We start from the raw sequence: 26,903 nt of genomic DNA on the forward strand, positions 1-26,903 counted from the left end.
CAAATTAGAAAATTCAAACAGAATCAAAATCAAATCAATACACAGTACAAAAGAGAAATCCGGGAAGTACAAGATCAGCTGACACAGGTAATACAAGAATTACGTATTTCAGAGGATACTCGCGCCCCAATACGGGAAGAGGGACACAGAAATACGGAACAGCCACAAAATAATAACACAGGGCATTTCGGAAGTTATGAAAGAAATTGGCAATGTGCACCGAATTTTGAGATGGAACGGCCGACATGACCTAACAATGACCGATATGCGACATGATGATTTTGACTATAAGCTGTTCATTACTACACGTAAATTCAAAACATTTAAGAATTCTGGCAACGACATTCATCCACAAGCATGGCTCCATCAATTCTCCCATTGTTTTCCTCCCACCTGGTCGTTAGAACACAGATTAGAATTTATGTGTGGCTACTTGGAGAATGAACCAGCTGTAAGAATGCGATCGGTAATTCACGATTGCCACAGTGAAGGAGAGTTTCACCATGCCTTCCTCTCAGCATATTGGTCTCAAGCCACACAAGACCGAGTAAAACATAGCATCATGATGATGAAACACTTTGAACAATCTGAATTTTCCAGTCTTGTCAAATATTTTGAACACATGTTGCACAAGAATCAGTACCTGACAAACCCATACAGCCCCTCAGAACCCATCCGCATTTGCTTAATCAAACTGCCTGAACATTTACGACATATTATTTTGGTAGGACGTTGCAAAGACGACATTGAAGCTTTTCAGGGACTGTTACAAGAATTAGAAACTGACACTGACAATCGCGGAAAGCGGAAACAGGAACATAACAATTGCAGGTCATATCCGTCGCAATTCCACGATGAAAGAAATAATAACTGGACGCGACAAGACTATTCTCACAACACAAATCGTGACGAAAACAGACACCACCCATATGACAACCACTGGCAGAGTAATAATAGTTACAGAGAAAGATCGCATTTCCGTAGTAATGACTATCACAGAGACAATCAGAGAAACAGACAATATGGGAACCAAAACAATTATTACCAGGGGAGACAGAATAACTTCAGACGCATCAGTTCAGCGCGGAGTTACAATTCAGGGAGAAATTTTCCACCACGTGACCGACAAGGAAGAAACTACGGAATCTACCGACATGACGACAGACGATATAATCATAACGACAGACGTCAATTTCATCAGAACTGGCGGGATTCTAACAGAGCTGGGCCCTCTCGGCAAGGCGAATTTGTAGAAGTTAGGTCTCCTAATCCCAATAACAACGCGCGCCAACAAAGAGACAGACAATGACTCGCACCGCAGGCACCAACGTTCGCCGGCTCGCTCAGAGAAAAATAACATAGACGCTAACATTAAGAAAAATTCCAGTATTCTTTAACAACGTATACTGCATGATAATTGCGTTGAAGTTGAAACGCTGCGCACTAGAAAGGGTAAAAGATTGCAATACATTTCACATATAAAACCATTTGTTGAAAGATAATCTGCTTTTTAACTTTGTTTTTCCCATAAAACGTTTCACTTCACATTTCTAGTATGCTTTGTCAGACTTAAGAAACTGTTAACATGCAACAATGTTTGAAGTTCACTATCCAGTCTAGAACCTAGGGACCATATTTAGACAGTAATTACCACTGCATTGTTATTGTGAACAGACGACACAGTGTTATTGTGTGTGTGCATTCTTGCTTGTTAGTTGCACGATTACGTAACGACTATCAGGCTTACATACACAGAACATGTACTGGTACTGCTAATGAGATTTTAATGCAACATTTTGGTTTACTTGAAATTTGGTGTATCATGAGGTAAGTACATTGACTTCTGCAGAACTTAGCTTTCGGAGGACAATAACTACGACACTTCCACAGAGATTATCTTACAGCAAGACGCACATTTAGCGCTACAGGACACGTTTTTGAGTGATTAATTTTGCACTTAAATCATTTATTTTTAAAGATATTTGAAGTTCAATGATACAAAGGTTTTCCGTGACACATTTCATTCCATTGCTGTGATCTGTAACACCTGAGGGTATAATTACATTAATCCTCAGGGGGGTACACGCTTACTTTGTGTACCATGTGTGTGGCAACCACAAGGAACCCTAGCTAATATGGTATTTGCTTATACAACTTTACACATCGGTACCATATTTCTCTAACACAAATTACACAGCTATCTGATCATTTAACTGAGAGAGACAAACTTTTTTATTACGTCAGTGGCAGATGTTTACGTAATTACACCATTGTATAACTTCACACTTACGAAATTGTATTTTGTCTGTACTTTGTGAACTGTTCATATTTTTTCGGACCCATTGTGATATTATGAGAGCTTTGAATGATGTATTTGGTATGAGATCATGATTTTTAAAGTACGTTTGAGGCAGATGACACTTTTGACATGAGCAGAGAATTTTTTTTAGGTTTTGAAATTATTGGAGGAAGCTACGACTATTTTGAGATTTGACTGAGGTGTAATGATGTTATTTTTACGACGACGATGTGTATTATGCTGTTGAGGTATGTTTATGATCAATAAGCTGATGTTATATGAGGAATCTGATTATGCTATGTAGTTATTATGTGTTGATGAATACGAATATGTATATGTGTAATAAGGTAAGGAATAATGAATAGTGGGTAGGGACTCTTGATTTGTGAAAAAGGATGTTGGAAACCAAGAATCGTACTTTAAGAGTTATGAAATGTGTGTAAATGCGTGAATGTATCACAATGCCGGCGAAAATTTTTTGGACACTGTTATATCAATAGCATTTTGTTTCTACACATTTGCAATGCAAATGCTTGACCTGTGAAATATTTTATATGAGACTGTCACTGTAGCGGAAACTGCTGTCGTAAATATTTCCGTAAGAAAGTTAAGTGACCACCTGCACGTGCGTCGTCGGCACACAGCAGTGTCAGACACCTGGAGAACAAGCCATTAGGGTGTGCCTTTCCGGAAGCACAGGTAGAAAAAAAAAGGGGAGGCCATTATCCTCGCTATTGACATTTCCTTGTCGAAAGCATACTGTGGAGCTCGTAATTTATGATATTTACTGAAATGCCTAATGAAATGACGAGAAATATTTTTACATCTGCACACCTGATTACGACAAGCGTCTTTCTACGAGAGTTGATGTGGTGTCACCGCCAGACACCACACTTGGTAGGTGGTAGATTAAATCGACCGCGGCCCATTTAGTACATGTCGGACCCGCGTGTCGCCACTGTGTGATCGCAGACCTAGCGCCACCACAAGGCAGGTCTCGTGATACGAACGAGCACTCGCCCCAGTTGTACGGACGACCTAGCTAGCGACTAGATGTACGAAGCCTTTCTCTCTCATTAGCCGAGAGACAGAATAGCCTTCAGCTAAGTTAATGGCTACGAACTAGCAAGGCGCCATTAGCCTTACAGTGATTGTAATTAAAGTCTCCTGTGTATCGTCAAGAGTGATGTACCACAATGATTGATTAAAGATAAGTATTAATCCAGCTACGTACTTTTCTTCATACCATTAATTACGTAGCCTGTTCCAGTACTTCACGCCCGTCTGCGTTAGTCTAGCGTGCATTTTCAGCCATCTCGATCTACAAGGTGTTGGCCCAGCTGCCGACACATCACATGGCGACGAGGCTTAAAGGCTCGTGTGCTTTCTCCTTGCTTTGCTCTGATTTATTTGTGTCATGGCTTCGCCACATTCTCCAGATGTACTGTCCGAATTTTATCGCTTGCAGAATCAGCAGACGCAGGCGTTATTGGATGCCCTTGGACAGCTCGTCCAGGGTCAACGTGCCATTCACACCGATGCGGCCGCCGCCGCTTCACCGGTACCGCAGCCACAACCTGCTGTTGCACCACCATTTCGAAGTTTTAATGAAACACACGAGACTTGGCGGGAATGGTCCCGCCAGTTTGCCTTCCACCTCGCCGCCTACAGAATTCAAGGTAATGAGCGGCAGCCGTTTTTGCTTTCTTGTGTCGGTGTGTCCACCTACCGTGTGATAGTGAAATTGTTTCCCCGACGCGACGTCGCAACTCTGTCCTACGAGGAAATTTTGTCTGCTTTAGATGCCTATTTCAAAGAAACAGTTAATGTGGTTGCAAAACGGTATCCGTTTTTTCGAACAAAACGTACGGCCGGTCAAACTAATAGGGAGTGGGTAGCAACATTGCAAGGACTTACTAGGGACTGTGCCTTTGACTGTGACTGTGGTCTTTCTTATTCAGATACAATGGTACGTGATGCTATTGCACAGAACGTTTCTGATGTTCGCATACGGGAGCAAATTTTGAAACTAGTTAATCCCTCCCTTCAACAAGTGATAGACATCTTGGATAGACAAGACACACTTGACTGTGCTCAGGAATCTTTTGACACTTCGCCAGCAGTGTGTAACATTAACCGGCCCGCCGGTCGAGCTGTGCGGCCCGGTCAACTGCCCTCGCGCAAACAAACGCAGCTGCCGCCGCGCTATAAACCAGGTGTGCCGCGCCAGCCCACAAATGCAGTGAAATCATGCCCGCGGTGTGTTACTAGACATTCGCGTGAACATTGCCCGTCACGCCAAGCTATTTGGTTTTTCTGTAATAGGAAAGGACATGTTCAAAGTGTTTGCCAGAAAAAGCTCCGATCAGACAATCACAATCATTCCAGGCCCTTTGCTTCGCGCCAGAATCGAACCAAGGACACTCAGGATCGTGGACCTTCGCCCATGGACATTCATGTAGTTAATTCCGATTCGTCCAGTACCACTTTCTCTAACAGTGACTGTGTTCGTCCCACAAAAACTGTGCGTCGACGTCGCCGAAAATCACGTCAATTAGCAAGTGATTCTGTACCAGTGTCTGTTCAAATTGCACAAAACAGTCGCTCTTGTCGTCAGCAGGACAATAAACTTTTTGTGGACTTAGACTTTGAAGGCCAAGTGATACCATTCCAGCTCGATACCGGAGCTGCAGTTTCATTGCTCAATCATGACACGTACAAACAACTGGGCGCACCTCCGTTGCGTGCCGCAAATGTTCAGTTAAAAAGTTGTTCCGGACAGACAATTCCTGTGTTAGGACAGTGCACTCTTTTTGCAACATATAAAGGACGAACAAAACTTGAGTCATTTTATGATCTTCGTTCTTCTTCTGCAGTGAACTTGTTTGGCTTAGATTTATTTCAGTTGTTTCACATGTCTATTGTAAATCAGGTGCTATCAGTGAATCAAACTGTGCCTACGGACAGTGTTTCTCGCTTATGTGACGAATTTGCAGACATTTTTGCCACGGGCTTAGGTTGCGCTAAAAACTGTGAAGCACAATTGGAACTGAAGGTCAACGCGCAACCGAAATTTTTCAGAGCGCGCAATGTTCCTCACGCATTGCGTCAGGAGGTCGCAAGAACATTGAACAATGTAGAATCACAAGGTGTGAGTGAATGTGCGCAATGCCTCTTCTCTTTCAGCTCTGCTTCATCGCGTACGCCGTACAGGTGTTCCGTTTCTCTGGACGACGGAATGCGAACGCGCTGTTCGCCAGTTGAAATCGGCGTTGCTTTCTCATACTTGCCTCACGCCTTTCGATCCCCAGAAGCCCCTTTTGTTGATAGTAGATGCATCGGATTTCGGGATCGGTGCTGTGCTTGCGCACAAGCTTGACTCGCATGATCGCCCTATTGCCTTTGCGTCCAAATTGCTCTCATCTGCGCAAAGAAATTATTCCCAGATAGAGAAAGAAGCTTTGGCTCTCGTGTTTGGTGTTACTAAGTTCCATGATTTCTTGTATGGTCGTCACTTCACCATCATCACAGACCACAAACCTTTGACATCGCTTTTTCATCCGACCAAGCCTGTACCTCCGCGTACAGCGCAGAAATTCATTCGCTGGTCTATTTTCCTCTCGCAGTACCGCTACGATATCTTGTATCGGTCCACTGCTAAGCACGGCAACGCTGATGCGTTGTCCCGTTTGCCTGTTGCTGAGGATAAAGCATTCGATTCTTCCGAACTTGCTTGCCTGTTCATTGATTCGGAAACCGATGACGTGGTCGAATCGTTTCCGATTGATTTTCGTCGTGTCGCTACCGCCACAGCTGCTGACCCTGTCCTTGCTACTGTTTTGCGTTTTGTTGCTACGCAATGGCCTTTGTCAAAGTCTCGGATCGAGGATCCGTTGGTTCGCCGATTTTTTGCTCACAAGGAGAGACTTTTTGTTCGACGTGGTGTTTTATTGTTGCGTTCTGATAATGATCAGTCCAGAGTCATGGTCCCACGTTCGTTACAGTCCTCTGTTTTACGGCTTCTTCACCAAGGACATTGGGGTGTAGTGAGAACGAAACAACTTGCTCGTCAGCACTGTACTTGGTTCGGAATCGATGCTGCGATTACGAATATGTGTTCTTCTTGCATGGCGTGTGCCGAACAACAATCCGCACCGCCGCGGAGAGTCTTTGCATGGCCGAAAGCCACTTCCCCTTGGCAACGCTTGCACGTTGATTTTGCTGGTCCATTCTGGAATGCTCGATGGTTGGTTCTGGTCGACGCCTTCAGTAATTTTCCTTTTGTTGTCCGGATGTCTTCCACGAGGTCCTCCGCCACCATCCAAGCGTTGTCTGCTATCTTTTGCATTGAAGGTCTTCCGCAGACTATTGTTTCCGACAATGGCCCACAATTCATGTCCGCAGAATTTCAGTCATTCTGCCAGGCCAATGGTATTCAACATCTGACATCCGCGCCGTTTTCGCCTCAGTCAAACGGTGCCGCTGAACGATTGGTCCGGACTTTCCAGATGTTGAAATTGAAAGAGTCGCATTCTCGGGAGGACGCATTGTTGCTCTTTTTGTCCTCGTATCGCTCTCAGCCCCGCGATGGTCGCTCGCCGGCTGAGTTGCTCCATGGTCGTCCTCATCGCACCTTGATGTCTTTGCTGCATCCGCCGCATCAGGTTCCTGTGCAGCGGCAGACTCCTGCTTTTGCTCCAGGCGACGTTGTATTCTATCGCAACTATCGAGGTTCACGGCGTTGGCTCGCAGGGCGCATTCTTCGCTGCCTCGGCCGCGCGATGTATTTGGTTTTGGGGGCCTCTGGTGAGGTGCGTCGGCATCTCAATCAGCTGCGCCTCTGTCGTCGCACGGGTTCTGCCGCTCCCCGTCTGCTTTCAGCGACGGTGCCGTCCGGTCAGCGCCCTGGGGACCCATCTACTGGCTCGCCTCATCCCCAGGTGTTACCGACGATGCCTTCCATTTTGCCCCATGGCGACACGCCGCCGCCGCCGCCGCCGCCGCAGCCGCCGGTCCTCCCGCCGGCGCCACCCGCATTCGACGCTTCGCTGCAGCCGCCAAGCGCCTCCCAGGGTCACGCGCCGCCGATCGCTTCCCGTGACCAGCTGTCCTCCGCCATGGAACTCCCGCCCGCTCCGGACCACATGATGTCATCGCGCGTCGGCTACCCCGACGCAATGGAGGTCGACCCTTCGGCCCCTCCTGTCTCTTTACGGGCGCATACACCGCTTGTTGACGTGCACCCTGGACTAGGTTTTCAGGCGTTTCCTAGCTCCCCTCGGACCGAATGGCCGGGTGCGGGGGGCACAGCCTCGCCTGTTGTTAGGCTCCCCACCTCATCGCATACGTCAACATGGGGTCCTCCCCACGGCGGGCGGAAGCCTTATCTCACAACCGTTCGCCGATTTGCGGGGGAGGAATGTGGTGTCACCGCCAGACACCACACTTGCTGGGTGGTAGATTAAATCGGCCGCGGTCCATTTAGTACATGTCGGACCCGCGTGTCGCCACTGTGTGATCGCAGACCTAGCGCCACCACAAGGCAGGTCTCGTGATACGAACGAGCACTCGCCCCAGTTGTACGGACGACCTAGCTAGCGACTAGATGTACGAAGCCTTTCGCTCTCGTTAGCCGAGAGACAATAGCCTTCAGCTAAGTTAATGGCTACGAACTAGCAAGGTGCCATTAGCCTTACAGTGATTGTAATTAAAGTCTCCTGTGTATCGTCAAGAGCGATGTACCACAATGATTGATTAAAGATAAGTATTAATCCAGCTACGTACTTTTCTTCATAGCATTAATTACGTAGCCTGTTCCAGTACTTCACGCCCGTCTGCGTTAGTCTAGCGTGCATTTTCAGCCATCTCGATCTACAAGGTGTTGGCCCAGCTGCCGACACATCAGTTGAGAGAATTTCTACTAATTTATGAAATGTCACATGACTATTGAATGATATTTTTATGCTTTGCTTTTCGTAGTTGCTTATTTCATTTGACATCTGTTTTCCAGCTGTGTTGCAGCATTGGTTTCATAAAATAAAATTAAATGCATTTGCTAATGTGAACACTTTCTGTCAACAGATCTATTAAATAATAATTTTGTGATCCACATTCTTAAAAAAAGGAGCACTTGGAAAGGAAAGAACAATAAGAAGGGACTAGTAACAGTAACTGCATACATAATATTCTTTTCAAGTACATGGTAATATTTCTTTTACAATAAGTTGTTGTGGTGCACCACTTTAACTACTTAGACATTAAGATATGATTATACATTTCCCTTATCTGCATTGTTGTCTTTAGTGTACTATTTTTTCTGCTTGAGCTATGTCATGTTTAGATATAAACTGCTGTTTGCCAGGCATAGTGTTACTGAATTTGACTTTGTGTTACTCTGCTAAGCCAGTTTTACCACTCATTTATTTTTCTTGTTGCTGCACATTGGCTCATATTAGTTGTAATGTTGCATTGCTTGGTAATTTAGATTTACTGTAGCTTGCTTTGCAATTTTCCATTTTTTTGGTCATTGCTGTTTGTGTTACTTATTTTGTGCTGCTGCATTGCCTCGTCCCTTAGTTTAGCATCTGAGCTCAGTAGATTTAAGTTAGCTTAAGAGGGGGTAGCCTCTAAGAGAATGAGTTGCGATGAATTGGAAGAAATGCATTGAGAAGTTATACGAAAAAAAGTACAGAAAACAGGTTTAGGTAGGATTTTCTTGGAAATAAATGTTGAGGTAAGAAATGTGTGAACATATAAATACAGAAAGCATGCTTAGATAGAATTTTTTTGGTGGAAACAAAGGATGAAATAGGAGGAAAGATATATGAAGTTTTGGGTTGGACTGCAGTACCACATGTTACACTGAAAACGAACCCTGTCCTTTCCTATTGGTGATATCCCACTATATGTTTGTGTACCCTTGTGTATTTGTTTTCTTCCTGTCTCTGTGTAGTTTCATAGAATTTTTTCTTCTTTTAATATTAAGCTACATTCACTATGATGAGGAATACTGTTATCCTCAAATATAATTGGCATTAATAATATGTTATTTACTTTATAAATATGCTTACACATTATTTATTCTGTTTTGTTTTAATGCTCATGTGTGAAGTTGATGTTTCGAAAGTGATTCTGATCTTTTATTCTTGTACTCATGTCATAATTCCTGTAACACTGATGTATATGTTTATTTCTGTTCTTTTGTAAAGCCTGTACTACAAATGTTATCTGTATTATTATGTTTTTAATGATGTATTTTGTACCTTTGTAATTGTATTCTTATGTTATAAAATTGTAATTGTCACCAGTTCATCATATTATTAACTTGTAAGTTACATTTCACTGCACACGTTTCTGTTGGTCATAGTATATGGACAATATGTGAGAAGTAGGGACTGTTAGTGTTTGCACATGTGTTAAAAATTCAGCAAGGGACTGGATAACAGCATTGCTGGTTCTAAGGACAATTCCAAAAACTTTGTGAGTGCACAAGTGGTGGTTTATGGACTTGCTACATTATCCGCAAGACTCTTCAGTGGTGATTGTGCACCTGCACAGTCACAACAGATGGCTGCTGGCCATCTCTACAAGGACTACAGTGGGTCTGCATCTATGATGACCCACCAACGCCATTATTTCTACAAGGACTGCAGTGGGTCTGCACCTCTGGTGGCCCACCAATACCACAATCTCTACCAGGACTACAGTGGGTCTGCTCTGTGATGACCTACCTACCAATATTCTTCAAAATTTCGACTGACTCTGCTGTGGGTTTGCTCTGTTGTGGCCCATTACCTGTATGCATGTCAAGAGTCAGCACTGTCTTTCCGTTGGAAGGACAACACTACTTCTTCAAGACTGCATGGAAAACCACTACTTCTGTGTGCATTTTCTTTTACTGCTCAGACTTTGAGAAAAACTCTGCATTTTTACTGTGATGAACAATCTGGACTGTCTTTATGGACTGTGAGATATTTTTAGCTTTTGACCAACATTGTATCAATAAATGTGTGCATTTGATTTCTTTGTTATTGTAACTATGAAAAATTTTTTCAAATCTGTATTGGCCACTGCCCAATCCAATTTGTAAAATTTTTTGTGGGGAGCATGGGGGCTATGTAAGTAGGCTGTTTAGGTTTTTTTATTGGTAACGCCACCTCTGTATGAAAATCACTGGCTGTGCTGTGTGCAGTCTGTGGCTGCTTTGCATTGTTGTAATACTCGCCATTGTAGTGTTAGGCAGCTGGCTGTGAACAGCACGTAGCGTTGCACAGTTGGAGGTGAGCCGCCAGCAGTGGTGGATGTGGGGAGAGAGATGGCGGAGTTTTGAAATTTGTCATGAACTGCTATATTTATATATGATGATATCAAGGTAAATACATTGTTTGTTCTCTATTAATATCTTTCATTTGCCAACTATCCCTATCAGTAGTTAGTGCCTTCCATAGTTTGAATCTTTTATTTAGCTGGCAGTAGTGGCGCTCGCTGTATTGCAGTAGCTTGAGCAGCGAAAATTTTTGTGAGGTAAGTGATTTGTGAAAGGTATAGTTTAATGTTAGTCAGGGCCATTCTTTTGTAGGGAATTTTGAAAGTCAGCTTCCGTTGCGCTAACAAAATATTGTGTGTCAGTTTAAGCACAGTCATGTAGAATTGTTCAAAGGGGACGTTTCACGTCTTCCAAAGCCGCAAAACCTTGCGGAGTAGTACTGAACGCAGATCAGTTGCAGAGAAGCAGATCTCCATAAGCGATTTCCGTATAGTCTGTTCGGCCAGCCTGTCGGCAAGTTCGTTGCCTGGGATTCCCACGTGACCGGGTGTCCAAACAAACACCACTGAACGACTGGACCGTTCAAGGGCATAGATGGACTCCTAGATGGTCGTTACGAAAGGATAACGAGTGTAGCACTGGTCGATAGCTTGTAGGCTGCTGAAGGAGTCAGTACACAGGAGAAACGATTCCCCACGGCATGAACGGATGTCCTCAAGATCAAGAGATATAGCGACCAGCTCGGCAGTAAAAACACTGCAGTCATCGGGCAAGGAATGCTGTATATGTCCTCCACGGACATATGTAAAGCCGACGTGAGCATCAGCCATCGAACCGTCGGTGTAAACCACTTCGTGGCCTTGGTACATGTCAAGAATCGAGAGGAAGTGGCTTAATTGAGCCATGTGACATGTCCACTCGAAGCCGCGGCCTAGGTGTACACCATGGAGACGTACGTGAATGGACCTCAAGTATAGGTGCTAAAGGGAAGGACTCCAGTCTGGAAAGAAGGGTTCGGACACGAACTGCAATTTGAAGCCCTTACCTGGGCCATCGATGGGGGGATGAACTGCCGTGGGTGGGAAAAGGAACGGTGATTCGGATGCGCAGGAGAACTATAAACGTGTGCAACGTAACTGGCCAGCAGTTATGCACGCCTAACCTGCAATGGTGGGATTCCGGCCACCAGACTCGTCCTGAATGCTCCTGTCGCTAGGCGAACGCCACAGTGGTGCACTGGGTCAAGTAAACGCAACGCTGAGGGTGCCGCCGAACCATAAATCAGACTCCTATTGTCAAGGAGGGATTGAACAAGGGATCTGTAGTGTTGCAGCAGCGTAGAGCGATCTACATCCCATTTTGTGTTGCTCTGCCATCGGAAGCCATTGATGTGCTGCCAGCACTTCCGCTTAAGCCGACGAAGGCGTGGAAGCCACGTCAATCAGGTGTCGAAAACCAGTCCTAAGAATCGATGTGTCTCCATTACAGTGAGTGCATCGTCATTAAAGTAGAGTTCTGGGTCTGTATGAATGGTACGACGCCGACAGAAGTGCATAACACACGACTTTGCGGCCGAAAGCTAGAAATTGTGTGGGCTAGAGCCCATTACTGTCCCTTGTGGATAGCTCCCTGTAGGCGCCGCTCAGCAAAACCTGTACTGGTGGAGCAGTACGAAACGCAGAAGTCATCTGCCTACAGAAAAGGTGAGACGGACAGCCCTGCAGCTGTTGCTAGACCATTAATGACCACTAAAAATAGAGAGACACTCAATACAGAGCCCTGCAGGACAGCAGTCTCCAGAATGTAGGGGGGGGGGGGGGGGTGGAACTATGGGAGGCACAAACTTGGACACGGAAAGTACGAAGTGACAGGGAATTTTGGAAAAAAATCGGGAGCGGGCCTCAGACACCCCACTCGTATAATGTGGCAAGGATATGATGTCGCCAGTTGGTGTCATACGCTTTTCGTAAATCAAAATAGACTGCAAACATGTGTTGGGGTCTGGAAAAGGCTGTTCGGATGGTAGTCTCGAGGCACACAAGATTGTCAGTGGTAGAGGGGCTCTGGTGGAAGCCGCCCTGGCACAGAGCCAGTACGCTAGGCCAAGTGACTCTAGGACCCAAGCCAACTGTCAACACACCATACATTCAAGCAACCCAGAAAGAACGGTGGTGAGGCTGATAGTTATCCACATCAAGAACTTTTTACAGGGTTTGAACTTCGGAATGATGGTGCTCTCCCACCATTGCGATGGAAAGACGCCCTCGCATCAGATCCGGTTGAAGATGACGAGGAGATGTCTCTTGTAGTCAGATGAGAGATGTTTAATCATCTGACTGGATCCGATCCGGCCCAGGAGCTGTGTCGGGGCAATGTGCAAGGGCACTGAATATCTCCCAGTCTGTGTAAATGGGGCGTTAAAGAATACATTGTAGCGTACAGGGAACGAGAGACTTTCCTTCCAGCCACCGTTTGAGAGTGTGAAAATCTGGGGGTAATTCTCTGGCACAAAGGCTCGAGCATAGTGCTCAGCAAAGTGCTCGACAATTGCGTTTGCGTCGGTAGATGACACGCCATTTATGTTAACACTGGGAACACCTGTTGGGGTCTGGTACCCGAAAACACGTTTGATCTTTGCGCAGACTTGGGAAGGTGACGTATTGCACCCAAAAGTCGAGACATATCTCTCCCAACACTACTTCTTCCATCGTTTGATAATTTGGTGAACAGGGGCACGGAGCCGTTTAAAGGCTATAAGGTTCTCCAAGAAAGGGCGCCGCTTATGCCATTGTAGAGTTCACCGACGCTCTTTAATTGTTTCAGCGACTTCTGGGAACCACTATGGGACTGCCTTTCGCTGGTGGCACCCTAAAGAGCGAGGGACTGTGTTTTCTGCCTCAGAAACGATTGTTGTAGTCACCTGCTCAACCATCACATCGATGTTGCCGTGTTGGGGAGATTCAATGGTGACAGCAGAGGTGAAAGTTTCCCAGTTCATCTTGTTTGGAGCCCATCTGGGCAAGAGACCATGGGCCTGACGCCAGCGCAGTGACAGGAAGATGGGGAAGTGGTCACTACCACACAGGTCGTCATGTGCTCTTTAGTGGATAGATGGGAGAAGTCCTGGGCTCCAAATTGATAAGTCAGTGGTCAAGTAACTACTATGAGCCACACTGAAATGTGAGGTGGCCCCAGTATTTAAGAAGCAAAGGTCGAACTCACACAGTAAAAGTTTCGACATCTCTACCTTGGCCAGTAAGCACGGTGCCACACCACAAGGGGTTATGGGCATTAAAATCTCCCAAAAGTAGGAAAGGTTTAGGGAGTTGATCAATCAGTGCAGTCAATACATTCAGGGATACTGCACCATCTGGAGGAAGATATACATTGCAGACAGTTATTTCCTGCGTCGTCCTTATTCTGACAGCTACAGCTTCAAGAGGAGTTTGAAGGGGCAAAGTTTCACTACAGACTGAGTTTAGAGCATAAAAGCAAACTCCACCTGACACTCGATTGTAGTCGCTACGGTCCCTGAGTATACCTTGCAGCCACAGGGTGCAGGGGTCCACATTGCTGGAACCAGCTTTCCTTGAGGGCAATGCAGAAAGCAGGTGTAAAGCTCAACAGCTGCTGTAGCTCAGCCAGGCAGTGGTAAAACCGCCACAATTCCACTGGAGGATGATGTCATCGTGAGACTGGGAAGGCATGGAACATTCAATGAGGCAGTTATACCTCAGGGTCACCTGCTGCCACTGACATTTTGCCTGAGAAGTCTACATCCATTGTGTCTGAGGATCCAACGAGACTTAGGTCTTCAGCAGATACCAGAATGTCCACCTCATCCGCAGATGCAGAGCTTGTAGGTGGCGGTGCTGTGGGTGCCACCGCAATTTTGTTGGTCTTGGGGATCTACTTTTGGATTTCTCTCGCTCCTCCTTGGGTTTCCCTGGCTGGGAGGATTTCACTGATTCAGTCTCTGAGACTGAGGCTTAGCGCGAAGCCCCATGACTAGCTGCTTTTGGTCTCTTCAGCCACTGGTTGGTGTCATCTTTCCCACTAGCAGAAACCTGGGAAGGGAGCGACCCAAGGAATCTCTTCCTAGCAAGAGGAGCGGAAGAAGACACACTACTCTGGCTCAGAAGTGAAGCCTGATATCTCCTATGGTTGGGGAGGGTATTGCTCCTGAAGTAGGTCGCATGGGAGCAACAGGAAAGGAAATGACCTCCACCATCAAGGGGGCAGGTGTAGTCTTTTGGTTCTGAGAGGTGACAGGAATGCGAGGAACTGATGGGGAAACAACTGTTCTCGTAGTGGCAGCGTAAGAGGACGTCATAGCCACAGGACGTAGGCGCTCAAATTTCTTCTTAGCCTCAGTGTAGGTTAGTTGGTCAGGGGTCTTATATTCAATGTTTTTCCTCTCTTTCTGTAAAATCCTGCAGTCTACTGAGCAAAGTGAATGATGCTCTCTGCAGTTGACACAGGTAGGAGGTGGTGCACATGGAGTATTGGGATGTGATGGATGTCCACAATTTCGGCATGTGATGCTGGAAGAACAGCGGGAAGCAATATGGCTTAACATCCATCACCTTGACTCTCTCGGGCAATGTGTCACCCTCAAAGGCCAAGATGAAGGCACCGGTGGTAACCTGATTATCCGTCCGACTCCACTAGATGCGCCAGACTAAACGAACACTTCGCAGCTCTAAACTGGCGCTCAGCCCGTTGTCAGACTGCAGAAGGACGTCCCTTTGCAATATAATACACTGTATCATATTTAAACTGGCTATGGGGCGTGATGGTAACAGAAACATCCCCCAACCAGTTACAAGCGAGTAATGCCTCTGACTGGGCAGAGAATGCTGTTTTTATCAAGACTGACCCAGAGCACATTTTGGACAAGCCCTCCACCTCCCCAAACTTGTCTTTCAAATGCTCCAAAAAAAAAACTGAGGTTTCTTCGATATGAAAGATTCCCCATCAACTCTTGTACATACAAGGTACCGGGGCGAATAGGCTTCACTGCCATCCTTAGCCTGGCGTTCGTCCCATGGTGTGGCCAGGGAGGAGAACGATTTGGGGCCACATTTTTAGCGTTGAAGTTAGACTTTGCCCGCTTAGAGACTGCTGGCAGCTGACCACCAGTAAGAGATGAAATACTATGCTTCACGACGTGTCATCCGCCCTGATGCTACCCACTTTGACCAGGGCCCTCCCCATGGGCGCCACACAGCCTCAGCAAGGGCCGCCTGGCAGGCATCAGCAGAGCGATCCCTGTGTTGTCAGGGGGCTACAACCAACAGGGTACATGGCAGCCGCACCACAATGTACTGGCTACCACGCTGTATATGAGGTGCTAATAAGTCTATAGTCATCGTCGGCGCAGAAAGCGACACTGCATAGTGCAAGGTGGAAAACGCACCCAGGAAGGTGTCCTCACCCAAGAGATGGAGAATGAGCGGGACTGAAATGCGACGATCAGAGAGTGGGCTAAAGATCTCAATGCACGACGGATGCGATGCACCATGTAAGGCGCCCTTCAACAAATGACTCGATCTTTGGGAAAATTGAGAAAGATGGAGATCAAACTAGACAAGGGTCCAAGACATAAAGGCTGGAACGTGTGGACTCCTTTTAGTCGCCTCTTACGACAGGCAGGAGTACGTCGCGCCTATCCTAACTCCCGAACCCACAGGGGGGGCCTGAGCAGGAAACTGACTAGTATCGCTAGACTTCTGTCACCATAAACTCTGGGAATGCTTCAATGACCACTGTATGACGCGACAATAGAACATCGTGTGCCATTGGGAGCTAGAATCTTTGCTTGACCACGCGGATCGCGAGGATGGTAAAAACATCTTTAAGAAACCCTCCAGTTTGCTGCACACTGATGAGATGCGTTGTTGTTGAGGTGGAACTGTCGCTAACTGGGAAACTGAGGAAACTGCCCACCTCAATTATATAGCTTACTCAGGCAAGCGGAGCTCTGAGTGTACCGCTGGTGGGTTTCAACAATCAATCTAATGAGTGGGCTAAGCCATGTCTCCGCTATATCCTTTCTTTCAGGAGTGCTAGTTCTGCAAGGTTCGCAGGAGAGCTTCTGTAAAGTTTGGAAGGTAGGAGACGAGATACTGGCAGAAGTAAAGCTGTGAGCACCGGGCGTGAGTCGTGCTTCGGTAGCTCAGTTGCTAGAGCACTTGCCCGCGAAAGGCAAAGGTCCCGAGTTCGAGTCTCGGTCGGGCACACAGTTTTAATCTGCCAGGAAGTTTCATACCAGCGCACACTCCGCTGCAGAGTGAAAATCTCATTCTGGAAACATCCCCCAGGCTGTGGCTAAGCCATGTCTCCGCTATATCCTTTCTTTCAGGAGTGCTAGTTCTGCAAGGTTCGCAGGAGAGCTTCTGTAAAGTTTGGAAGGTAGGAGACGAGATACTGGCAGAAGTAAAGCTGTGAGTACCGGGCGTGAGTCGTGCTTCGGTAGCTCAGTTGGTAGAGCACTTGCCCGCGAAAGGCAAAGGTCCCGAGTTCGAGTCTCGGTCGGGCACACAGTTTTAATCTGCCAGGAAGTTTCATGCCAGCGCACACTCCGCTGCAGAGTGAAAATCTCATTCTCTTCAGCTCTTAAAAAGCCTCTTCCGATAACTGACACTTCTATACAAACGGAGGTCTCTAGTTTCTGCACTAATAACTGCGTTTAAAAGTGAACTTGTTCAACTGCAGTTATTTCAGAGTCCATAGCCCACCTCCAGCGCCAAAGTCTGGTAAACAGTCTGCCACTGCCAACACCACTGCTAAACTTTCCCACACCAAATATTAGACAAGATGCTTCCACCACAGGTGAAAACAGATCGTTTTACCGACGTCCTATTTCGATGTCATTCGTGCTAACGGTTCTACTGCGTCTGCTAATGGTATGTGATGCTTGCCCTGGGCCACCATCTCACCCCAAGACTGAACCTACACCTGTTTCCGGCTCCCCACCACAGTGGAGAGACAGATTGTAAGTGCAACCCCATGATAGACAGCTCTCATGCTACACTGGGACATCGGTATGATCAGGATGCATTTCGAGCAATCAAAATTTCCAGCACAGGAACATCCCCTGAGCTTTTGTTTACAAGAAACGCGTTTTAAAGCATGTGAGTCCGTGTGTTCTAAGCCAAGCCCTGTTTTGCAAGTATGGAGCACTCACTGGAAAGACGCCAGTGAGATGGACCAAGTGCAGCCAGATGGCTACGTTTGAACACCGAGGTAGGTTCCAGAATGGATGAACCACATCGCACAACCGATCCACCATACCTCTGCTTTCCCCATACGAAGTCTTCAGGTCATCTTAGAAGGCTTGGTGAGCCGATGAGCGCCGCTCAGTAGTTCGAGTCAGACACACGTGTCTGTGGCGGTTTAACAGACACCCAACGACGGAAAACATCGCAGCTTTTTGACTGGCGAGAGCCGAAGCTCGACACATGACCGAGGAATGCAAGAAAACATTATGGCAAGCGTTCATGGACTCTTTGAATGGCTCCATATTTCTAACAGAGGTTTGGAGTGCCATCAGGATGATTTCTGGTAATTGCAGTCGGTTCTCTACACACAGTTGTCTGCAAACAACACCCAAAGACATCATCCAGACAATAGCAGAGCATTTTGCACTGATACTGCCACTGCCAGCCTGTATCCAGTGCTCTGTCACCATGTAGAGGGTTGAATTTCAGGACCAACAATTCTGTGTCCTATAACTGCCCGTTTTCCACATGAGAGATAGATTCAATACTGGCTGAGGCTGGAGAGCTCCCAATCACAATTCAAGACTTCAATATAGCTGACAGGACACTTTCCCATCTACTGAAGCGAGGAATTTTGACAGTTCTCTTGAAGCCAGCAAAGGACCGAAAATGTCACAATAGGAGGGAAGACCTTGGCACGAACAGTTAACCGATGTCTTCTCTGCATTATAGAGACCAGGCAGCTCCTCAGCTGCTTTCAGTCTCGGTTCAGGAGATGGCGATCCGTTGTCGATAACCCTATCCTACTTGAGACGATTATAAATAAGGCTTTCCTATGTAAACAACACTGTCTAGGTATGTCCTTTGACATCAAGAGGCGTAAGACAGTAGCAGGCAACATTGTATTCTAGGACCACCAATGGGGTTTCAGTGGCTACCTCCCATCATCATTCGGTGCTTGTAATCACATCACTTTTTTAGATACCAAGTTGGTGCTGTGCTGTCAGATAAATTTGAGCAGAGGAACGGTATCCCCGAGGGGAATATTTTAAGGATTTCCTTCTTTGCTAGAGCCTTCAACTGCATCATGTCTGCAGGGAGGCGTAATGTACAATGCTTATTTGTGGACGATTTTGCAATTTGTTTCCTCCTCCAACATTTGAACAGTGACTCGCCAGTTTTGACATACAGTGAAGAAGATAGAAGAGTAGGCAGCGGACAATTGTGTGTGTCTGTTCATTGTAATCGTTCATGTCGGCATATTAGTTTACCCGTCTTGCATAGGAAGAACACTATTCTACCTCGTACAGAGTGTGACATTTCTGGTACTTATTTTCGATTTGCTACTGTCGTGGTTACAACGCCCAAAGGGCCTAAATGCAACGGACCAAAATTCACTGAAAAACATAAAGCACCTTAGTAGGGACAGGGAGCGTCTGCTCCAGTTTTATAGAGATTTCATGAGATAGTTGTTGGGCTGTGGGTGTACGGTATAAGGCTCAGCAAGACCTTTTTACCCGAAAGTCCTTGATGTTATCCACCACGAGGCAATCAGACGGGCTCAAGTGCTTACATTAGAGGCCAAACATCCAGGTTGGTCCTCCGTACTGAGGCTGGAGAATCAACACTTTCCATGCAGCGGAAAATGCTAATGGTGCATCAATCATTGAAGTTCCTCGCTGCTCCGAACGCACCAGCGTGTAGTACTGTGGCTCGTCCAGTTATGAAACACATTTTCTCCAGTCTTCCACGAGCAACGAGGCCTCTTGAAACCAGCGAGAAGGTTTTAGTCCCTTTGTGTGGGGCACGTACAGGCTCAAATCCAGCGTTTTAACCGACAGACACCCCAGTGATTGCAGAGGCCCAAAGGGAATTTAGATTTAGTGAAGTACAGCGGTTTTAATATGATTTTCTCTGTCATCTTAAATAATCAATACAACTATGTAGCCACTTTCATGTATGGGTCAAAACAGGGGCATTTCGTTGGCTGGTCTGTTGTTCTCCCTGATCGTGTCCTCAAGATTTAGCTGCCACCATATCTCATTGTCTTCGATGCCGAATTATTCACGATCTGGAAGAGATGAGATGTGTTGTACCTGCTAAATTCCTCGTTTGTTCCAACTCCCTGAGTTCCCACCATTCGCTGCGACATTTTTATCCACCCATGGCAGTAGAACCTCCAGGACGCTCTTCCTTATTTGCAAAGGCTGGGGGAGGAGATCTCTTTCTGCTGGGTGATAAGGCACAGGGGTCAAAAGGGCAGATGTAACAGCCACGTATTATTATTATTATTATTATTATTACTTTTTATGCTAGTATTAAGTGTTCAGCTTGAAGAAAGACAACTTCTCAGCCAATACCTCGTTTTTAAATGTTGATTTATGGTGACCTGTTCCTGTGCAAAAAGTTACCGTCATCTGATCTTTGAATCGTGTACATAAAGTGTAAAATATATTACACTTTGATAACCAGCACACATGTCATAAATATAATACTAAGTTTCATTACTGGTACACATATCTGGGTAATGTTGTTTGTGCCCAATTTGAGCTATGCATGTACTCCAAATTTTTATTAGATGAACAATTGACACTGGCATGTCCAAGCTAAAATCAGTATTTAGGAAATGTTCCACCAGATGTATCCATCCCGTACTACAGATCTCAGGGTAAATCACTGATGCAAGAGCGCAGCTGAACTGACACGCAGTGGACGTTACTACACAGCATGTTGACATTTAGTGCTGCTAGAGATTTCTTGTGTATTCATATCATTGCCAACTTAGAATATAATTACGTAATTTAAAAAAAGTTGTAACCGTTATACAGTCATAAAACTAAAATGTTTTCTAAAGAACAATGAAGTCAACGGTGAGTCACAAAAGACAACATCTCGTTACGACTACAACCCAAGCCGTATTCCACTATTATATCTTTGTGCAATGTCGGATACAAGAAAAGTAATAACACAGCAACATTTGTTGACAATATGCTTGCACAGCGGAAAACTATCCGACGACGAGATTGCACAGTATAGAGCCCCATAACCTTATTCGGTAGGTGACGATGAGGCAACCCTTCATTAAACAGTGTTGTACCATAACCGTCCTCGAATCACACACGCAGTCAAATATCACAGGAGGTCATCTGGTAATTAGCCCGAGGTTTACGTAAGATTTTGGTCTCTGCAACATTTAGGGGTCAAATAGTTCAAATGGCTCTGAGCACTATGGGACTTAACATCTGCGGTCATCAGTCCCCTAGAACTGAGAACTACTTAAACCTAACTAACCTAAGGATATCACGCACGTCCATTCCCAGGGCAGGATTCGAACCCGCGACCGTAGCGGTAGCGCCGTTCCAGACTGAAGCGCCTAGAACCACTCGGAAACACTGGCCAGCAACATTTAGGGAAAACATTAAAATCTCGAAACTAAAATAGTAATATAACAACGCTGACAAGGAAAATTCATTAAGACGATAAGAAGTTTAGACGAAATAGGCGTATAGCCATATCTAAGAGGTGTAATTACGCGGTATATTGCCAATGGATACAAGCAAGGACAAATCTACGACGTAATTACATAGAGGTCACGGCCAAAAAATGACCCATGCATGATCGAGCTTAAGACATGTGAAACAAGATGACGTTCAGCCCTGTGGTAACGTGAAATGTCGAGTATAAATCTCGATCCATAACTCATGGTTAAGTGTGACATGTAAACCAGAAAAACCCGCAAGTGGACTACAACATTTAATGGTACATTTTAACAATATTATCTGTGAAGGCTAATAATAGAAGCTGAAGTAAAAAAGTGACACTACACTACATCATGAAATATTTGAAAGATACTGACAACTGTAAAATTTAACTGGTCGTCAAGGTTATTATTGCTATGTCGCTATTTATGACGACATAACTGTTAGTTCTCAAGACTATCTAGCTTTTTGCCTTTAGAGGCACTGTGAAGAATTTTCGTCTTGTGGTTGATGCTGGTAATGTTGAGCTTTGAGTGTCCTACGGGATCACCATATGGTGTGTTACACTTACCAGCCCGTACATTACGACCGCGTACCTAATAGATTTCGCAAGAATAACGGAGGCGACACGTCGTGGCTTGAAAGCAATGAGACCATGGAAGGTCGCTGGAGGGAGTTCGGACCGTACCTGCACACCCGAGGCGCTCGATTCCCGAAAATTCCGGGAAGGGTGGCGATGACCTCTGAATCTACGTTTTATCATATCCTTGACGCGTTCGATCGGGTTCAGATCTGGTGAGATGGGAGGTCAGGATATCAATTTGAACTCGCCACTGTGTTCCTCGAACCACTCCATCATACTCCAGGACTTCGTGGTATGGTGCTTTATCTTGTTAAAAATGCATTTGCCGTCTGGAAACATGATCATAATGATGGGGTGTACAGGATCTGCAACCAGTGTAGCACACACCTCGGCCGTCATGGTGTCTTACACGAGTTCGACTCGACCCATGGATGCCCAGGTGTATATTCCCCAAAGCAAAATGGAGCAGCCGCAAGCTTGCCTCAGCCTTGTAGTACAAGTGGCAAGGAGCTGTTCCCCTGGAAAACGGAGGATTCGCGACCTCCTACAAATTCAGCCTGGCTCAATTTCTGGTGCGATAGTAAGTTTTCTTTCATTATTTCTAGGCATTTCTTAACAAGGATGTTAGTATGTATGTTATTAATGCCGAATGATACGCAAGTGGCGTCATTAGAAACCACTGTGTTTTGTAAAATTAATGCAAGTTCCAAAGCGTTTTTTAAGTTGAGTGAATTTTCAAAGCCATGACTTTCTTTTAATTTCTTAATTAAAAATTTGTTCAGTTTGTAGGTCGGGGCGAATCTCCTATCTACATTCTGTCTAACACGTTTGGTATGTTTATTCACACTGACATAGGAGCGTCAGGCAGAAACAGCAATGCTTACCATCTTCAAATCACCTTTTCCCCAACGTCCAGTACAAAGTTGTGGTCATCTGTTTTCTTTGTAAGAACTGAATTGAATTTATTGATTGGATCCTTGGCAACGGTAGTAATATTATTTTCAGTAAAGATCAAAGTCAAGTACTGACAAGGGAACCTCCCCATCGCATCCCCCTCAGATTTAGTTATAAGTTGGCACAGTGGATAGGCCTTGAAAAACTGAACACAGATCAATCGAGAAAACAGGAAGAAGTTTTGTGGAACTATGAAAAAAATAAGAAAAATATACAAACTGAGTAGTCCATGCGCAAGATAGGCAACATCAAGGAGAATCTCAGCTCAGGAGCTTCGTGGTCGCGTGGTTAGCGTGAGCAACTGCGGAACGAGAGGACCTTGGTTCAAATCTTCCCTCGAGTGAAAGGTTTACTTTCTTTATTTTCGTAAAGTTATGATCTGTTCGTTCATTGACGTCTCTGTTCACTGTAATATGTTTAGTGTCTGTGTTTTGCGATCGCACCGCAAAACCGTGCGATTAGTACACGAAAGGACGTGCCTCTCCAATAGGAACCGAAACATTTGATGGCAAGGTCATAGGTCAACCGATTCCTCCACAGGAAAATACGTCTGATATATTCTATACGACACTGGTGACGGCATGTGCGTCACATGACAGGAATATGTTGTCGACCCACCTTACTTGTACACTTGACGAATGGGTAAAAAGATTCTTCTACCTTGCCCGATTTAGGTTTTCTTGTGGATGTGATAATCACTCCCAAAAAAGTGATGAAAACATAAGAGATTGTCACATAAACTGCAACAAATGAATGCAACAGTTTCACAGTCGCACAGTTTTCTCTGTGCCCTGTCAAAACATACGTTTTTAACGTTTTCAAATTTTTCCGTTTTGGTGTAGCGTCCCCATACTACGGCGCAGTTACCTCGCATCGGATGAAAGGACAGATAATAATTGTCTGAAAATAAAAAAATTAAACTTCTCACCCGAGGCGTGAACTGAACCAAGGACCTCTCGCTCCGCAGCCGCTCACGCTAACCACGAGACCACAGAGCGCCTGAGCGCAGAGTCTCGGTCATGTTGCCTATATTGCGCATGGACTACTCAGTTTGTATATTTTGCTTATTTTTTTCGTAGTTCCACACCACTTCTTCCTGTTTTCTCGATTGACCTGTGTTCAGTTTTTCAAGGCCTATGCAGTGTGACAACTTATAACTAAATGTGAGGGGGATGCAATTGGGAAGTTCCCTTGTGAGGAGAAAACATGTCAGTCTGGCATCTACTTTTCCTACTGTTCGTGTTTTGTGGTCATTCTACGTAAGTTCGCTCTGCATAGTTGTATTTCATTCTATTGCAACCGGGGACCTAGAAACGACGGAGAGGCTCCGTCCCCGCCGCAGCCGCAGTGCTCCACAACCCCACGACGACTACCATTGTCCCCTCTATCCCTCCGCCGCCCCACACCGAACCCAGGATTATTGTGCGGTTCGGCCCCCGGTGGACCCCCCAGGGAACGTCTCACACCAGACGAGTGTGACCCCTGTGTTCGCGTGGTAGAGTAATAGTGGTATACGCGTACGTGGAGAACTTGTTTGCGCAGCAGTCGGTGATACAGTGTAACTGAGGCGGAATAAGGGGAACCAGCCCGCATTCGCCGAGGCTGATGGTACACCGCTTAAAAACCATCCACAGACTGGCCGGTCCACCGGATCTCAGCACAAATCCACCGGGCGGATTCGTGCCGGGGACCAGGCGCTCCTTCACGCCGGAAAGCCGAGCGTTTGTCCGCATGGCCATCTGCATAGTTACTCTAAGATGTTTTATGGTAGATACTGTTTACAGCAACTTGTCATCGATTTGATGTACAGAAGTGGATTTCTTTTGTTATTAGCAATCTCTGACATTTATTGATGTGGGATCTGAAAATTGGGTTCCTGGCGTCGTTGACGGGGCCCTCCTGCACGGCCCTCTTGCCCACGGCGATGGACGTCAAACGACTGAGCGGACCGCGGCACAACACCGAAATGGCGGGTACCACGGAAGCAGACCGTAGAGTAAAACTAGTCTACACCAGCGCCATAGGTACAGAAATCGCCCTATGTTTTTTAGATCGTAAATAAACGATAATTTTACTGCGTTTTTTGATTTTGATAAGTACCTTCACATCCACAGATTTTAATTAAGTATTTTTGGAGATCAAAGTTAATCAAAAAAATCTACTGAATACAATATGTGCAAATGGAATGTAACACATGTACCAGACGCCACCTGTCGGTAATAGTGTTATAATAAATATAAATGACGTGCATTCTGCCTACAAATTTTATGTGACACAGCATGTGAAAGTTGCTGAATTTGGACGGGTTACTCCTGTAACCGAAATATCAGATACGTTCTGGTATATTTGATGTTGATTAGATAGGATGAAAAAGATTTGTAATCGTGATATAGTAAATTAGTACCATTACGTTACAGATCTGAAGATGGTTCTGGATGAACCGAAACCGGTCATATGAATAAAAATTTTTCAATCAAGACGGATTATAAGTAACATTAATGCATACCCAGCCACAATTTATTAATAACTACCTGCTTAAAAATGCATGAAGTACACTTTAGATTACGTAACGGCAAATCGCGTTGGTTCGTAACATCAGCAGGCAGTAATTTTAGAAGTTGTAACCAACTGCACGTTCGTGTTTCTCGGACATGAGGCGGTTATCTCTTGTGATCCCTTACATGTCCCAACATTTTATACGTTTCCTCAAACAGCAATACATCCGCAACAGGAATGCCTTTTACTACTGCAACTTATTTTTACCGTTAAATAAATTTGAGACTACTGAACCACAAATAACTGAGAGTGATCTGATATTTAGATAATCCTTATGACATCATATGATTGACTATCGCGTGGAGGGCTCGATTTACTTAGTGACTACTTTGAATACAGCCTCGCTAAACGTAGAATCACAGTCAATCAACGGACTGTAACTGTACGATTCAGTCGCGTCTAGCCTAAATATCATATAATACCAAGTTATGCGAGCTTATTATCACTGCATTTCTAACAGCGGTAGTAATAAGTCGAGGTTGAAAACAAAACACTGCTCAAGGCGTGAGACTCACCGCACAAATCGTATTCTGTAGCAGAGCCAGACCTTCTATCTCCAGGACCGTCGGAAAGAGACTGCCGGCTCAGTCCTTGCAAAAACTAGTACGCTACATGGCGCCAGAGGTCGTTGGTAACAGCACCGGTTGAACAAGTTTTACTGACGTAACACGCGGCTGTGGCCATTGCAGTGTGAGTGGCCATCAAGGCAGGCCGAAATTCGCAACACATGAGTTTACCGATTTTCTTACTATTAAAAATGCGGTAAGTGAAGCAAAATTCTATCAACTCGTGTATTTAGTTATGCAGTGGAGGTTCTCTTGCCCCTTAAAAGAAATTAGAAGGAAGCGCCTATCCGATCCGTGCGTTTCTTTTCGACGTAATACTTTTCGTTCGATTTCTAAGACACTAAATGGCACATGAAATTGATTTTTCTTCAATTTCATATGACTGCCTGATGTTGAAGTTAATACTGCAGGGGTTAAGAGGACGTGTTATTTCAGTGATTACCGAATGTAATTTACGATGAAGTTGGCAATATGACATTGCACCGGCTCTCGTCTGCGTGCATGCAATGATTGGGTTAGGTGTCACAAAGTGTTTGTAGCCTCTCCTGAGGCAAACTGGCAGACAAGTCTTGTGACGGCTGCCTGTATCCTGGATAATAGCGGAGTTGAGGTCCGAGGTACTGCACACATGTTCTGTTGCGGACAGGGAGGGAATCCTCCTGTCCCCAAGAGTACCTCAGCTCTTCATGGTCGTCCACAGAGACACAGGCTGTCTGTGGGCGAGCGTTGTGGAACTGGAAAACGGTACCACGCCACTGTTGCATGAGAGTTAACACAGAAGGGTGTAGAATGTCAGTGACATTGTGCTGTGACGTCACAGTTCCCTCCACCACTACCAGCCGTGAACTGAAGCCATACCAGATGGCTCCCCATACCATAACGCGAAGAGTAACATCGCTGTGCCTCTGCAAGTCTTTCAATGAATGAGACTTATCCCCAGGTCGCCTACACACTCGCCGACGGTGGTCACCCGGAGT

General features: G+C 45.5%; 1 protein-coding gene across 3 annotated transcripts in view; it reads right to left on the bottom strand.

Annotated features, from left to right (window-relative positions):
• Nucleotides 1-26,903, bottom strand: part of LOC126482285 (clavesin-1-like) — a 230,726-nt gene that overhangs the window by 31,213 nt on the left and 172,610 nt on the right. The window contains exon 1 of one of the 3 annotated variants that reach the window (XM_050106277.1): nt 25,876-25,941. The exons of the other annotated variants lie outside the window; for them this stretch is intronic. The gene's annotated coding sequence lies outside the window, so the exon portion shown is untranslated. Of the gene's footprint in view, nt 1-25,875; nt 25,942-26,903 lie in introns of those variants that run through there. 3 annotated transcript variants of the gene reach the window in all.

This window comes from Schistocerca serialis, chromosome 5 (assembly GCF_023864345.2).
Source record: "Schistocerca serialis cubense isolate TAMUIC-IGC-003099 chromosome 5, iqSchSeri2.2, whole genome shotgun sequence".
NCBI classification, from domain to species: domain Eukaryota; kingdom Metazoa; phylum Arthropoda; class Insecta; order Orthoptera; family Acrididae; genus Schistocerca; species Schistocerca serialis.